The sequence below is a fragment of the Venturia canescens genome, chromosome 11 (genome assembly GCF_019457755.1).
Source record: "Venturia canescens isolate UGA chromosome 11, ASM1945775v1, whole genome shotgun sequence".
Classification (NCBI taxonomy): domain Eukaryota; kingdom Metazoa; phylum Arthropoda; class Insecta; order Hymenoptera; family Ichneumonidae; genus Venturia; species Venturia canescens.
In genome coordinates, this window is record NC_057431.1 from 3,014,103 (window position 1) to 3,032,045 (window position 17,943).

Consider the following 17,943-nt stretch of genomic DNA (forward strand, 5'->3'; position numbering starts at 1 on the left):
TAAATAACGACAGGATTTCAATGACTAAGGCACTCGAATCTTTTTTCAAGATAACGCGATATTGATCGATTGGAATAATTAAATCCAACATAGGGGGTCACCCCGCATGGCGGCCGAATTTTGTAGGGTTTCTTCGCAATTTTCTTGCGGCAAAGAAAAAAACATAGACTTTTGAAATTTAAAGGGTTTATTCAATGGTATTTCAACTCGATGGTAGAATTTTTTAACTCTGATATCTCTGGTAGATTCGGTGTAAAGCTACTCCACAGGAACCCATATGTTTCTTCATAGTCTCCACGATTCTAGGGGATCGGTTTATCTGAGATCAAAAAACCAAGGAGCGTTTGGATTAGTAAAGCAGTGGTTATCACCTGAATTAAAATTATACAGAAATATTAAACATTGAAGGATTTTTCCGTTTAGAAAAACCTTATTTCAATTTTTCACAATGTTGCATAGCTCAATAATCCTTCAATTTCGATATTTCTGTATGATTTTAGTTCAGGCAATAGCCCACTGCTTTACAAATCAAAACGCTCCTCGGTTTTTTGACCGCAGATAAACGGAACCTCCGGGAATCGTGGACACCATGGAGAAGCATATGGGATCCTGTGGATTAATTTTACACGGAATTAACTCGAGACATCAGAGTTAAAAAATTCTATCATAAAGTTGAAATACCAATGAATAAACTTTTTAAATTTTAATTCTGTGTTTTTTTCTCGTCGCAAAAAATCGAGGAAACCCCAAAAAATGCGGCTGCCATGGGGGGTGACCTCCTCAAGCCGAATCAGTTTTTTTGAAAATAAAAATCGTTTTATTATGCATGCAAGTTGTTTTTGGTATTTTAATACCCACTAGGGTGGTAGTTATTTGGGATCAAATTTATTTTACCCTTTTCGCCCCCTAAATTGGTTCGAAATACATAAAAAGTAATGCTGTAATTTTGTCAGATTTGTAGAACAATGCTCAACCCTCGACCATGGGGGTTGAAGTTTTCTGTTCATAATACATGGAATTTTTCTGCGTTTGTGGTCACGATTATACTGTGGGCCTCAATACATTTGGAAAATCTTGAAATTTCCATAAATTGTTTTACAAGCATGTTGCTACACGAAAAAAATTTTCAAAACTCCTACCCTTAAAATGTTGTATAGCATCACTATAAGAACCCATTAATGCGCAAAACGACAATTTTGGACACACAATTTCAAGTACGCAGTTTTAATTAAAGAACAAAATCTGATATAGGGGGTTTTTGAGAGTGCTCTTTCAGAATCTTGCATTTATTTTGTAAAATTAAATCAAAATCTTCATTATTTATTCGTTTTTAATTGAAAAGTCAAGATTTTCTAACATTTTTTTTTCAAAGCGATTTCCCTTACTGTTGCTGCTCTCAAATAACCATATTATCGCCAGCAAAGATGTTCTTAAGGTCTGACGAGTCCAGAACACTGGTTATAAACACTTTTTTCTTACTCAGTTTTTGCATAATGGCGGCTTTTGCAAAACAGCATGATGAAAATCTGTATGATTTTTTTTCTCGAAAGTCTTGACATAACAAAGAAATGTTCCAGAACAAAAAGTATTGAGAATCTTCTAAAGAATACGTGTGATTTTTTTCAAAAATTTTCTAGCTATTTTACCACCCTAATACACACATATACACACACGCGGGCATATTTTATTTCGAACTTAAATTTTACTTTGTTGGAATTGAAGTGAAAACTCTCCGTGATTATCAATTTAGTCCTTTTGATGAAAAAATTTCCACCAATGCAAAAAAATACTGATTGCCTCAGTTTCGATTTGCCAATAGAAATTTTGTAATCAAGCACTTTCGAATAGTCTGTTATACGTTTGCAGACAATGCGATTATACTGCCTTTCTATATTTTTGTAGTCCCTGGCTCTTTTTCGTCATTCCTGTTTTGGGTTATTTTATTACAAGACGATGCCGCGTCTTTAGATATTCTGCAATAACAAACATCGACAAGTCTGATGATACAATCAGAGAGAGAGCTGATGAGAAAGAGCGAAGGCATGGATTTTTATTTCTAATGTTTCAGAATCCGGACTACATCTCAAGATATATATAGAAAAAATCTAACCTTTCTAAATATTTTTACCATCAATCCGAACGTTGTTGACAATTTTCGGTTTTTTTTCCGTTACACAACACTCTTGGATTCCTCGGTCTTTATCTCTTTATTCTTCACTTTTTTCTCACCACTTTCACTAAAACATTGTACTGCTTTTATTTATTTTCTACAGAACCGGAAAAAATTGGAACAGTTTCGATGAATTGTAACATTCGCGATCTTTATAACCTCATTTAGTTAGCATTGAAATAACACACCATACGTCATATCATAACGGAAATATATAGGTATATACTTGTACTACCGACCGGGATATCGGTGAACTGTCAAATCGCGATCTTTATAACCTCATCATCTATCAGCATAAACAACACACCATACGTCATACGACACGAAAATATACAGGTATATATTGGTATTATGGCACCAGAAAAAAAATATATCGGTATATAAAATGTATTATGGCACCAGATTTGTCACTAGATATAAAACAAATAAACATCAAAAATGTGTGCGAAAATCCGACCCATTTTTTGATGCAATTAAAAAATAAATAATTAATATCTCTTCAACGCGTCAACCTACAGAGTTCGATGAGGTCGCAATCGAAAGAAAAAAAATAATAAAAAATATGTCAACGTATAATATTCTCCGAAATGATATAGTTAATTAATTATTGAAGAAACAAATTTTGAAAATTTTCGAAAACAATTGGAAACGCTATCGCTCCGGTAAAGAGTCTCTGGCAGCAACTCGTCATATCTTATAAATGTACTTGTCTCAGAGTCGCTGCCGCGACTCTAGATAGTTATATGCACTTCTTTAGATGACGAAAATTATTTTTTTATTTATCCCGCACGCACTTCGTAATGTCGAAACTCTGTTCATGCGATCAAAAACTGACACACGGTTTGTATATATATATATGTATATCGATCGAATTTTTATGACTGCTGTTACCAGCTGTGCTGCGTCGTGTGCTACGTTATGAAGTTGACGTCAGATTTCCAATCATCAACAACTAATTTCAACAACCAATTACAACGTCTAAAAATGGATGTCGTCAGATCCAACCAATCAGAAACTCGATAGCATCAAAGTGCCTTTGATGGTGTTATACTATAATATACAGACACATAAATTTTTGAATGTGTTGGTAACTTTTGCATAATCTTGAGCCCGTGCAAAGTTTTTTCTCAGCAATTACAACACCGATCATGCTGATTTCGGGCGGAATCGAAAGAGAATTACTCAATTGGCTTAAACTTCAATTTTCAAGTTGCTAAATGGCTCCTAAGCTTCGTTATTCAATAAAATCACATGCCAATTTTACCCCCACCACGGCGAATCGTTTTATTCAGAGAAAGTATAGTCTCGGCGAGAGCCTCGGGCCAGCAGACGACAGGGCTGTCAATGTACTTGTCCCGAGACTCTACCGAGTCTCTTGATTTTCGAGAAACAAAATTATCAGCCCATCCGGGTGACATAATTTTTTTTCTCGAGTATTTTGACGATAAAATCTTATGAGACAAAAAGTGTTGAGGCTTATCCAAAAAATAAGATATAGTTTTTCTCGAATTTTTGAAGCGATTTAGCAGTTTCTGATGTTGAACAGAATGGAAAAAATTCGGAAAAAGCCCCGCGTATTTTTTGAATGATTCCCAACACTTTCTGTTGTACAGAATTTCATCGTAAAATTGTTATTTTCGGGGAAAAAAATTGTGGTACTCTAAGAGGTTCATAATTTTATTTTCCCGGAAAAAAACAATTTTACGATGAAATTCTGTAGAAAAGAAAGTGTTGGGAATCATTCAAAAAATACGCGGGGGTTTTTCCGAACTTTTTCCATTCTTTTCAAAATCAGAAACTTCTAAATCGCTTTAAAAATTCGGGAAAAACTAACTCTTATTTTTTGGATAAGCCTAAACACTTTTTGTCTCATACGATTTTATCGTCAAGTTAATAATACTCGAGAAAAAGAATTATGTCACCCAGATGGGCTCATAATTGTTTCTCTAAAATTATCAACTTTACGAGATAAAATCTCATGGAGCAGTAAGTGTTTAAATTCGTCCAAAAAATAAGCGTTCGTTATTCCGGAATTTTTTGAGCTACTTTGAAATTTTGGAATTCTCCAAATGTTTTGAAGAAGCAAAAATATGCCAGAAAACGAATTGGCATTTTTTGGATGATTCCCGACATTTTTTGTTCTACAAAATTTCATCGTAAAATAAGTTATTTTCCGGGAACGAAAAATTGTGTGACTCTAAAAGGTTCATAATTTTATTTTCCCGGAAAATAGCAATTTTACGATGAAATTTTATAGAACAAAAAGTGTCGGGAATCATCCAAAAAATGCCAATTAGTTTTCTGGCATTTTTTTGCTGCTTTAAAGCATTTGGAGAATTGCAAAATTTCAAAATAGCTCAAAAAATTCCGGAATAACGAACGTTTATTTTTTGGATGAATTTAAACACTTACTGCTCCATGAGATTTTATCGTGAAGTTAATAATTTTCGAGAAACAAAATTATCAGCCCATCCGGGTGACATAATTTTTTTTCTCGAGTATTATTAACTTGACGATAAAATCTTATGAGACAAAAAGTGTTTAGGCTTATCCAAAAAATAAGAGTTAGTTTTTCCCGAATTTTTAAAGCGATTTAGCAGTTTCTGATGTTGAACAGAATGGAAATATTGGAATATGAGCAAAAAGTCATCATAGTAATAAAACTTGATATTAAACAATACACATGAGAGCGTGCTCGCAGTCCTGCTAAGTTTGTTTATATAACGAATATACAGATCAAGAAAGAGGTCGACACGAGGCCCTTTGTCGTTAGAGTCAGAGTCACTTTTTCGACCACTGCAACGCTCAGTTAATCGATAGATCTCTTAGAGTAAAGTTCATTGAATAAAATATATAATTGCTCTGCTTAAACTTTGTGCCATTTATTTCAAAACCTGCTTCCATAATCCAATAGGTTATGGGCCCAGGCACATAATAAGATACATTTAAAAGTTTTACTTGAAAATAATGAATATTGATTTACGATAAAATAATCTACATTTATTGATGGTGAAATATTGGTCGTGGTAATTGAAACTATAGTGAAGTTCAAATAGTGATCATGAGTGACAATATTGATAAAAAGACAAAAAGAAACATTACGCCGTTTAACGGTGAAAAATACAGTATATGGAAAATGCGAATGTTTGCTTTTGATCGCGGAAGGAAATGCGTCATGTGTACTTAAAAGTGATCCACCAGAAAAAATGACAGAAGATTGGGAAAGTAAGGAAAGATTTGCAAAAGGTGCCATAATTGAACATTTGAGTGATTCCGTACTCGCGAAAGACGATGATACCGCGCGTGAAATATTCAGAAAATTAGATTCTCTATATGCAAGACAGAGTTTGGCATCTCAGCTGACTATGGAGAAGAAATTGATTACTCTCAAATTTAAAGAAGATATTTCCTTGACAAAACATTTTATTCTATTTGATGAAACGATTGTCGAACTTGAAGCCACCGGAGTAAAACTACAAGAAACAAGTAAAATTGCTAGACTCCTTCTAACTATGCCGACAAGCTACGATCCAGTGACAACAGCAATTCAAACGATGGCCGATGATAAAGTGAATCTTACGTTTGTGAAAACAAGACTCCTAGACTACGAGATAAAAATACAAAATGAGGGAAACGACACAAGTGGGAAAGTGTTGCAAACAGAAGTCCAACATCAATATAAATCACAAAAACAAAACAGAAATGGAAAAAAATTCAACAACCGTCGACAGAATTTTAAACAAAAATCAATCAATAAATTTGCCCGAGGATCCAACTTTCAACAATATCAGCAAAACACGAAATACAAGAAAAATAATCACAACTTAAAGAATGATAATAACAAAAGGTGTGATTTCTGCGGACGAAGAAACCACGAGGAAAAAAATTGCTATTATAAGCAAAGAAAGCAAAACTCGGAGGACCGTCAACGAACAATCCAGACAGTGCAAATTCAAGATACTGAAGGTTTTGATTTCATGACTGGAGTCCGAGTATCATCTAATAAGCCGATTGACACAGAAAACAAGTTGACTTTTATTCTTGATTCTCGAGCAACTCATCATTTGACTAATCGAGATGATGCCTTTTCGAAGGTATGGGATTTGCCAGTACCAGTGGAGATAACAGTGACAAAAAAGAACGAAGTTATCATGGCGACGAAGAGAGGAACCATGGAAGTGACGACAGATCAGGGATTATCAGGAATCCTTGAGAACGTGCTATACGCTCCGGAAATTCCGTATAACTTATTATCAGTACGACAAATTCAAAACTCTGGTATGACAGTTATTTTTCATAAAAATGGCAAAACATCCATTGAAAGAGGTGACAAAATCATCGCAAATGGTAAGTCAGTTCATAATTTGATATGTGTTGACTCAATCATTCACAAGAAAATGTGTAATAATGCAAATGCAAATTCAAGCACATATAAACTTTGGCATGAGCGTTTAGGTCATATGGGCAAGTCAAAATTCCTAGAATTGAAAAGGAATAATTTGCTTTTCGATCGCAAAGAATTAGAAGCTATAAATCCCACGAATGACATTTGTGAAGCTTGTGTTCACGGAAAACAAGCACGTCTCAGCTTTTCAAAAGAAAAGGACAGATCACATGTAACAAGACCATTATTTGTCATTCATTCAGATGTGTGTGGACCAATCGCACCTCCTACAATTGACGAGAGAAGATACTTTGTAACTTTCATAGATGAATTTACTCATTACACTGTTGTTTATTTATTGAGTCATAAATCCGATGTTTTAAAACGGTTTCAAGACTATGTTGCTAAAAGTGAAGCACATTTCAATTTAAAAGTAGCTCACTTGTATTGTGATAATGGAAAAGAGTATCTCTCAAATGAATTTAAATCTTTCTATACGGAGAAGGGAATACAATACCACTTAACAGTACCGTATACGCCTCAACAAAATTCCGTAGCAGAACGTATGAACAAGTCATTGACAGAGAGAGCACGTGCTATGATACACGGGGCAGAGTTGAGCAAAGAATTTTGGGGAGAAGCGATTTTAACCGCAGCTTATTTACTAAACTTATGCCCGACGAAAGCTCTTCCAGCAAACAAGATCCCGTACGAACTGTGGCACAATAAAAAGCCAAGCGTCAATCATTGAAAGATTTTCGGTAGTACCGTGTATGTTCATGATAAAAATCGAAAGAGTAAATTCCATAAACGTTCATTCAAAGGAATACTTATAGGCTATGAGACAAATGGCTATAAAGTACTGAACACAAAAACAAATAAATTTATCATTGCTCGCGATGTTATTTTTGATGAAATAAATTTCAAAAATTTGCGTCCTCTCGTACAAAGTAAAAGGATTGAAAATGAAAATTCCAATATTGAAAAACAAGTCAAAGAATCCGATCTTAACGAAAATTCTAGTGTCATTAAAAGGCAAAAACTAGAAATTGGCCAAAATTCTGAAACAAATGAAAGGGAAGAGAGCGAAATTAACAAATCTGATTATCAAACAGATAAAGTTAATAAAGCGTCATTCGAAGACGAAACTATCTCTCAAGAAAGTTCGAAAAGAAACGAACTACGACGAAGTGTACGTCTTAAAAACATGCCTACTATTTCTTATAATGAAGAGCATTGTTCCTATTTAAGTGTATAGTCGACCGTCTCTGACATTCCCAAAACATTTGAAGAAATTAAAAATCGGGGTGATAGACTTGAGTGGGAGAAAGCAATGAAAGATGAAATTGCTTCCCTTATAAAAATAAAAACTTGGGATATAGTGACCTGTCCGACTAATAAAAATATTGTAGGTTGCAAATGGGTATTTGTAATAAAAAAATGATATTTATGAAAACCTAACAAAATATAAAGCAAGACTTGTAGCCAAAGGCTTTAGTCAACAATATTTATCAGACTACAATGAGACGTTCGCACCTGTAGCTCGAATCACGATGTTTCGAGTTCTCTTAGCTTTTGCAAATCAAAACAATTTATTAATTCATCAGATGGATGTAAAAACAGCCTTTTTGAATGGTCTATTAAAAGAGGAAATATACATGCAAGTACCAGAAGGAATGAAAACCGATAAAAATCGTGTTTGTAAAGTAAATAAAGCCATATATGGTTTGAAGCAATCAGCTCGGTGCTGGTTTCAACATTTCGATAAAATTCTCAAAGAACAAGGATTCAAGAATTCCTCAGTAGACTATTGTTTGTATTTTCTTGACAGAGGTCATATAAACAAAAACATTTGTCATTTTGTACGTTGATGACATTTTGATAATTACATTCGAAGAAAACAGAATGAAAAATTTCAAACGATATTTAATGAATCAATTCTCAATGGTAGACATGAACGAAGCAAAGTTTTTTTTGGAAATAAATATTGAAAGAAAGAACAATATAATGACTCTAGATCAAAGTGCATATCTCGAAAGAGTTCTCAAAAAAATTCAACATGAATGATTGCAATGCAGTTAGTACTCCTTTACCAGTAAAATTAGATTACACTGCATTGAATTCAGAGGTGACTTACGAAGCACCATGTAAAAATCTCATAGGATGTTTGATGTATGCAATGTTGTGTACGCGACCTGATTTAAGCTTAGCTCTCAATTTGCTATCAAGATTCCAAAACAAAAATAATCAGGAATTATGGCAATGCTTGAAAAGAGTTTTAAGATATGTTAAAGGATCGCTGAAACTGAAATTGATTTATAAAAGAAATGATTACAAAGATATGCTGACTGGGTTTGTCGATTCCGATTGGGCAGGCAATGAACTTGATCGTAAAAGTACATCTGGATTTTTATTCAAATTATTTGATCAAAATACTATATCTTGGAATACGAGAAGACAAAATTCAGTTGCTACATCCTCTACAGAAGCCGAATACATGGCTCTCTATGAAGGAGTGAAAGAAGCGTGCTGGTTAAAATTTTTATTAAGTAGTATTCATTTAGATATGCCCTCTCCAATCGTCATTTACGAAGACAATAATGGGTGTATTGCAATAGCCAACAACCCCACGGATCATAAACGATCAAAGCATATCGATGTAAAATATCACTTTTCAAAAGCAAAGGTTGAACAGAAGGTAATAACTCTGAAATATATTCCAACAGGTCAACAACTAGCGGATGTATTTACGAAACCACTACCAGCAGTGCAGTTCATGAAAATCCGGAAACAAATAGGCCTGGAAGAAATCTAATCTAGCATACATGTTATACAACAATGTTAATCATTACTGGTCTGATTGGGTTTTTATTAACGAGGGGTTTTTCCCAATCCATGCAACAAATGTTGGACCATGTCTATATATTCCCCGAAGTAAAATAAAATTGAATAAGATTAAAAGCAAAAGAGCAAAATTTGATATATATCATGATGGACTATTTTTGAGTGGGAGTATTGGAATATGAGCAAAAAGTCATCATAGTAATAAAACTTGATATTAAACAATACACATGAGAGCGTGCTCGCAGTCCTGCTAAGTTTGTTTATATAACGAATATACAGATCAAGAAAGAGGTCGACACGAGGCCCTTTGTCGTTAGAGTCAGAGTCACTTTTTCGACCACTGCAACGCTCAGTTAATCGATAGATCTCTTAGAGTAAAGTTCATTGAATAAAATATATAATTGCTCTGCTTAAACTTTGTGCCATTTATTTCAAAACCTGCTTCCATAATCCAATAGGAAAAAATTCGGAAAAAGCCCCGCGTATTTTTTGAATGATTCCCAACACTTTCTGTTGTACAGAATTTCATCGTAAAATTGTTATTTTCGGGGAAAAAAATTATGGTACTCTAAAAGATTCATAATTTTATTTTCCCGGAAAAAAACAATTTTACGACGAAATTCTGTAGAAAAGAAAGTGTTGGGAATCATTCAAAAAATACGCGGGGGTTTTTCCGAATTTTTTCCATTCTTTTCAAAATCAGAAACTTCTAAATCGCTTTAAAAATTCGGGAAAAACTAACTCTTATTTTTTGGATAAGCCTAAACACTTTTTGTCTCATAAGATTTTATCGTCAAGTTAATAATACTCGAGAAAAAGAATTATGTCACCCAGATGGGCTCATAATTGTTTCTCTAAAATTATCAACTTTACGAGATAAAATCTCATGGAGCAGTAAGTGTTTAAATTCGTCCAAAAAATAAGCGTTCGTTATTCCGGAATTTTTTGAGCTACTTTGAAATTTTTGAATTCTCCAAATGTTTTGAAGAAGCAAAAAAATGCCAGAAAACTAATTGGCATTTTTTGGATGATTCCCGACATTTTTTGTTCTACAAAATTTCATCGTAAAATTATTATTTTCCGGGGACGAAAAATTGTGTGACTCGAAAAGGTTCATAATTTTATTTTCCCGGAAAATAGCAATTTTACGATTAAATTTTATAGAACAAAAAATGTCGGGAATCATCCAAAAAATGCCAATTAGTTTTCTGGCATTTTTTTGCTGCTTTAAAGCATTTGGAGAATTGCAAAATTTCAAAATAGCTCAAAAAATTCCGGAATAACGAACGTTTTTTTTTTGGATGAATTTAAACACTTACTGCTCCATGAGATTTTATCGTAAAGTTAATAATTTTCGAGAAACAAAATTATCAGCCCATCCGGGTGACATAATTTTTTTTCTCGAGTATTTTGACGATAAAATCTTATGAGACAAAAAGTGTTGAGGCTTATCCAAAAAATAAGATATAGTTTTTCTCGAATTTTTGAAGCGATTTAGCAGTTTCTGATGTTGAACAGAATGGAAAAAATTCGGAAAAAGCCCCGCGTATTTTTTGAATGATTCCCAACACTTTCTGTTGTACAGAATTTCATCGTAAAATTGTTATTTTCGGGGAAAAAAATTATGGTACTCTAAAAGATTCATAACTTTATTTTCCCGGAAAAAAACAATTTTACGACGAAATTCTGTAGAAAAGAAAGTGTTGGGAATCATTCAAAAAATAAACGGGGGTTTTTCCGAATTTTTTCCATTCTTTTCAAAATCAGAAACTTCTAAATCGCTTTAAAAATTCGGGAAAAACTAACTCTTATTTTTTGGATAAGCCTAAACACTTTTTGTCTCATAAGATTTTATCGTCAAGTTAATAATACTCGAGAAAAAGAATTATGTCACCCAGATGGACTCATAATTGTTTCTCTAAAATTATCAACTTTACGAGATAAAATCTCATGGAGCAGTAAGTGTTTAAATTCGTCCAAAAAATAAGCGTTCGTTATTCCGAAATTTTTTGAGCTACTTTGAAATTTTGGAATTCTCCAAATGTTTTGAAGAAGCAATAAAAATGCCAGAAAACTAATTGGCATTTTTTGGATGATTCCCGACATTTTTTGTTCTACAAAATTTCATCGTAAAATTATTATTTTCCGGGGACGAAAAATTGTGTGACTCTAAAAGCTTCATAATTTTATTTTCCCGGAAAATAGCAATTTTACGATTAAATTTTATAGAACAAAAAATGTCGGGAATCATCCAAAAAAAGCCAATTAGTTTTCTGGCATTTTTTTGCTGCTTTAAAGCATTTGGAGAATTGCAAAATTTCAAAATAGCTCAAAAAATTCCGGAATAACGAACGTTTTTTTTTTGGATGAATTTAAACACTTACTGCTCCATGAGATTTTATCGTAAAGTTAATAATTTTCGAGAAACAAAATTATCAGCCCATCCGGGTGACATAATTTTTTTTCTCGAGTATTTTGACGATAAAATCTTATGAGACAAAAAGTGTTGAGGCTTATCCAAAAAATAAGAGTTAGTTTTTCCCGAATTTTTAAAGCGATTTAGAAGTTTCTGATTTTGAAAAGAATGGAAAAAATTCGGAAAAACCCCCGCGTATTTTTTGAATGATTCCCAACACTTTCAGTTGTACAGAATTTCATCGTAAAATTGTTATTTTCGGGGAAAAAAATTGTGGTACTCTAAAAGGTTAACCTAGGGAAAAAAAAGGTTGGGACAAGTACATTGATGGTCCCTCGTGTTTGCTGATAATTCCACCCATAAAAAAAACTTAAAAAAAAAATTTTTTTTAATTGTAAAAAAAATTATTTCATAAAAAAAAATACAGAACAATTCGAAAAAAATTTTACAAATCTTGAAAAAACATTATATTAAAGCAAAAACTAATCTGTATCTATTTTTCTAAGTGCCAAAAGAATCAAATAACAAGTAAAAAATAAATAATCGAAAAATCGGTCTTGACATCATTTTGGAAACCGATGCCTCATTCTTCTTATTAGATTCGGACAGCTAAATCAACTGAAAAAAATTCCATCTAATTTACGTGCGGCATTAAAATTTATTATATTAATTCGAGGCCAAGTATTTTCTAATGAATTGAAAAAAGTTACCACTTGAATTACGTGCAGCATTAAAATTTATGATATCAATCGGTGGACAAGTATTTTATTAGTAACTCCAAATTTTGACATTATTAAATTCTTCTAAGAAGCTTTTCAATCCAAAAAAATCACATTAAAGCTAGTCATTTCTTACTCTATGGTGGCAGAGACTTATAAGAAAATCGACTCTTCTCAGACTTTCAGGATCCTCTGGTATTATTCACAAAATTCGACGTCGATTGGATCGATACAAATTATGTTTAAATATGTGTTAAAAGTACTTGTCCGGCCCATCACTATTCATTCAATAAAGAATCAATCATAAAAAAACGAAATGGCACGGCAGAATCTCGTTAAAAGTTTGTTGAAATGCGATTTATTATTAATTTAATGTTCTTAATAATATTATAGGTTAGTTCTTATTCCGAATGGAACTCGTTCGCTGGAAGAATAAGTGGGAAGTAAAAATTGCCGTCATCGAATGTAAACTGCAGAGTTATTTTGGAAGCTTGAACATATACATTATGTACAATTTTTTTCATTTATCGATGCACAATAATATCCCTTCTATATTGCGGAATAATTTGTTTCCGTTTTTTATTAAATTAGTGCAATTAAGTAGAAATTACTTGAAGATAATTCTCTCAATTCCCTCTGCATGAATACTTGTGATCCATCAGTTCTAGACAAGCCCTGACTTTTATTTGGATAAACAATTTAAACGGAAAGTGATGGGCCGGACAAGTACTTTTAACACATATTTAAACATAATTTGTATCGATCCAATCGACGTCGAATTTTGTGAATAATACCAGAGGATCCTGAAAGTCTGAGAAGAGTCGATTTTCTTATAAGTCTCTGCCACCATAGAGTAAGAAATGACTAGCTTTAATGTGATTTTTTTGGATTGAAAAGCTTCTTAGAAGAATTTAATAATGTCAAAATTTGGAGTTACTAATAAAATACTTGTCCACCGATTGATATCATAAATTTTAATGCTGCACGTAATTCAAGTGGTAACTTTTTTCAATTCATTAGAAAATACTTGGCCTCGAATTAATATAATAAATTTTAATGCCGCACGTAAATTGGATGGAATTTTTTTCAGTTGATTTAGCTGTCCGAATCTAATAAGAAGAATGAGGCATCGGTTTCCAAAATGATGTCAAGACCGATTTTTCGATTTTTTATTTTTTACTTGTTATTTGATTCTTTTGGCACTTAGAAAAATAGATACAGATTAGTTTTTGCTTTAATATAATGTTTTTTCAAGATTTGTAAAATTTTTTTCGAATTGTTCTGTATTTTTTTTTATGAAATAATTTTTTTTACAATTAAAAAAAATTTTTTTTTTAAGTTTTTTTTATGGGTGGAATTATCAGCAAACACGAGGGACCATCAATGTACTTGTCCCAACCTTTTTTTTCCCTAGTACATATAATATGTACAAACCATGTGTCAGTTTTTGATCGTATGAACAGAGTTTCGACATTACGAAGTGCGTGCGGGATCAATAAAAAAATAATTTTCGTCATCTAAAGAAGTGCATATTACTATTTATTTTGTTATTTGTGATATATTAAACCGGTATCAAAGCGGCCACGCAAATGTAGTCTGTGATGTGTGTATGAAAAAGAATATAAAAAATGCGTGATGCATATATGTCAACGAAACTTTTCAAGATTTCATTTTTTCGTTCGATTGGAAATAAGTGTTGACTGAAATAATCCTTCAATTAAACCAGTGTACGAGAAATATTGTCCAGCGCGAATATATTGTCAGTGGCGTGTTTATATATCATGTGTACATAGGTTATATATACGAATAAATAGAACAAAAATACACGCAACTGTTAGAATGATATTAGAAACTTTAATTGAATAAATGTTTTCTAATTTATTTCTTGTGTCGTCATTATTTTTAAACATCCCCATATTTTGCTTGATATTCAGTTTGGCTCTGCCCTCTCCGATCCTTGTTTTCACCCGCTCAGTTTGCAGCGGATCGATTCATATTATTAATTCGTTCCCTAATATGTGTTCTATGATTTTCTACTCCTTCATGATGATTGTGGTAACATGATTCGAGAGGTTTCTAACCATGATCGTGAATTGCACATTTTGTAAATCAGATTTTCAAAAAAAAATCTGGTCTTGGTATAGTGTGTAGTTATTCTTTTCCCATTAGGTCTGTCGAGTGATAAATTTGGAAACTTTTCCAGAAAGCCTTTGGATGCTTTTTTTGCTAATGATATGAAAAGTCGTATCTTAGGAATGAGGTATGCAAACACAAATTTTGATAACAAAACTTATAGAATGACATGTATGTTGAGTATTTCCACTTTGCAAACTACAAATATGGAATTATTATAAAAAAAATTCATTCCGATAAGTCTACTGTTGCTCAGTTTTGAATGCGATCAAATATGATGCCTACCAACATCCCCAGAAACTTACAGAATTGCTGAATGCAATGTGCGCTATGTCATTTTAATGTAACATCATGACTTTTGACAACTTTTCATTATAATGCTGTAGATTCGGATCATTAAAATACTGCAAAAATCTGCAAACTATACAATTTAAATACTGTGCCATTCATTTTACATTTTGACTCTAACTGTAACATCTATATGAAGTAAAAAATTGATAATAAAAGTCTTCAGTTGCTCATTTATGGATACATTTGAAATTGCTGTCTTCGAAGCTCATTGCGCACATATATTGAACCGCAGCAGATACCTACGAACTCTGAAATTTCTGTGGATAAATATATATGCGACGGATCACCCCTTATCTTTGATTATGGTAATATGTAAGGGAACTTGGTTCGGCAAGTTTTTAAGTGTTCCTTTTCAAATAGTATTGAAGTTTGTATGACTGATATACAGCGAATACTTCCAAACATTGATATTTCTGTGTTGCAGCATGTGTGCCAATCATTCAAATCATTTACTCCAACCGTATCATGTAATCTATAAAATTCATCACAAAAGTCTTCCGCTTTTCTAGATACTTCAATTTTCCTTTTTCTACTCCATTGTGAGTTTTCGAATTTCTAAATTAATTTTTGAATTGTCCTGAAATGGTTTTCCTCCAAAATCATTGCAGGTACCTTAAACGTTTTTGAATTCTGTTGCTTTGTTGAATTAAGTTCGCTTAGTTTTTTTTGCTGCTTTGAGTTCTGGCATAATAAATGTTAGAAGTTTTCGGGTACTTTTTTTCAGCAACTATCAAACTGTGGATAATTGGACCTCAGCGGTCACTTGCAAACTTTGGAAATATATTTCATTGAGGGCACGTTTTGGATGCAACGAAATCTCTAGATTCAGAATACAAAAGGGACATTTAAAGTGGGCAAATCTGTTGGATTTTTCGTGTCTTGAATTTGATCTATCTTTCATTTGAATTTTGAAGAAAAGGGATAAATAAAATCTGTTCTATTAAGGAAATCTTTACATCAGTTCTTTCTTGGTATGAAGACTTGGAAAAAATCGCCAAAGGCCAAGGACAGACAGGTGACGAAATATTTTCAGTACAATTTTGACGAAAAATAGATCTTTTGTCGCGGAAACCAACGTGCCGAAATATTTCCAGTACAATTTTAACGAAAAATAGGTCCTTTTTCGTGGAAACCAACGTTATAAGCCGAAAATCATATCTCGGCCCCCAACCCGCTTTCTACCATTCTCTTGGGTTCCCAATAAGCATAGCAAATTAGAGTAGAAGAAAAAAAATAGCCCAACTCCATGGACAGACCTGTGATGGAATATTTTCTGTACAATGTTGACGAGAAATTTGTTGTTTTTCGTGGAAACCAACGTTATAGGCCAAAAATCATATCTCGGCTCGCAACACACTTTTCTCCATGCTCTTGGATTCCAAATAGACGAAACATATTAGAGTACAAGGAAAAAAATCGCCAAAGTCCAAAGACAGACCTGTGATGAAATATTTCCAGTACAATTTTAACGAAAAATAGATCTTATTTCGTGGAAACCAACGTTATAAGCCGAAAACCATATTATGGCCCACAACACGCATTTCTTCATGCTCTTGGATTCCCAATAGACAAAACATATTAGAAGACAAGGAGAAAAATCACCAAAGTCCAAGACCAAACCAGTGCCGAAATATTTTCAGTACAATTTTGAAGAAAAATTGGTCTTTTACGTGGAAACCAACATTATAAACCGAAATTCATTTCTCGGGCCTCATCCCGGATTCCTCCATGCTGTTGAGTTTCTAATAGGCATAACATATTAGAGTATAAGGAAAAAAATCGTCAAAGTTCAAGGGCAGACTTGTGACGGAATATTTTCACTACAATTTTTACGAAAAATTGGTCTTTTATGGTGGAAACCAACTTTATAAGCCGAACATCATACCTAGGGAAAATAAGATTGGGAAAAGTACATTGATGGTCCCTTATTTGCTGATAATTTCATGAAAAAGATTATCCCATAAAAAATGTTCGTATGAGAATGGAATCTATAAAAATGTACTAAGCAAATAATTCATAGAAATTTATACTAAAATCCTATAACCATCATAACATAAAGGAGGAACTTTTGAGAAAAAAGGCGTGATATCAAACCATAAACTTCCCCTAGGGAAAAAAAGGTTGGGACAAGTACATTGATGGTCTCTTGTTTCTGGATGGCATAGAAAAAAAATTTAGAACCAGGAAAAAAATTCTATAAAAATAATAAACGAAAAATTGAAAAGTTCAAAAAAATTCAACAATAAAAAACAATCGAAAAAAATTCTGTAAAGAAAAATAAAAATGTTCAAAGAAATTCATAAGTATTGAACAAATTGAAAAATGTACTATCCAAGTTACATGCAGTATAAAAATGTATGATATCAATTAGAGGCCAAGTTTTTATTGATAATTTGAAATATTTATTGAACACATCGGAAACTTTAATTGAAACTCATGATAATTATTTTCAAGAAAAAAGTTTGTGAAAGAAAAGTCATAACGGAAGTTACGTGCAGTACTAAAATGTATTATATCAATTCGAGGTCAAGTATTTATCAGTTATTCGAAATATAATCTCCGGCGACAAATGAGCGTTGAGAATCCTTGTCGGGCTCACAACGTTTTATCAAAATTACTAAAAAATTAATGGAAATAAAATCATTAAAAATTCACATGAAAGTAATTTGTTACTTCAACAAGGTACACACTTTAAAGAATCGATTCCCCTCCGACTTTCAGGATCCCCTGGTATTATTCACAACATTCAACTTCGATTGGATCGGTACAAATTATGTTCAAATACGTCTTAAACGTACTTGTCCGGTCCATCACTTTTTATTCAAATTGCTCATTCGAAAACAAATCAGGGCTGTTCTATAATGACAAATATAATAAAATGGATGGAAATAAAAATAATATCTCCAAGTAATTTGAACTTGATTGT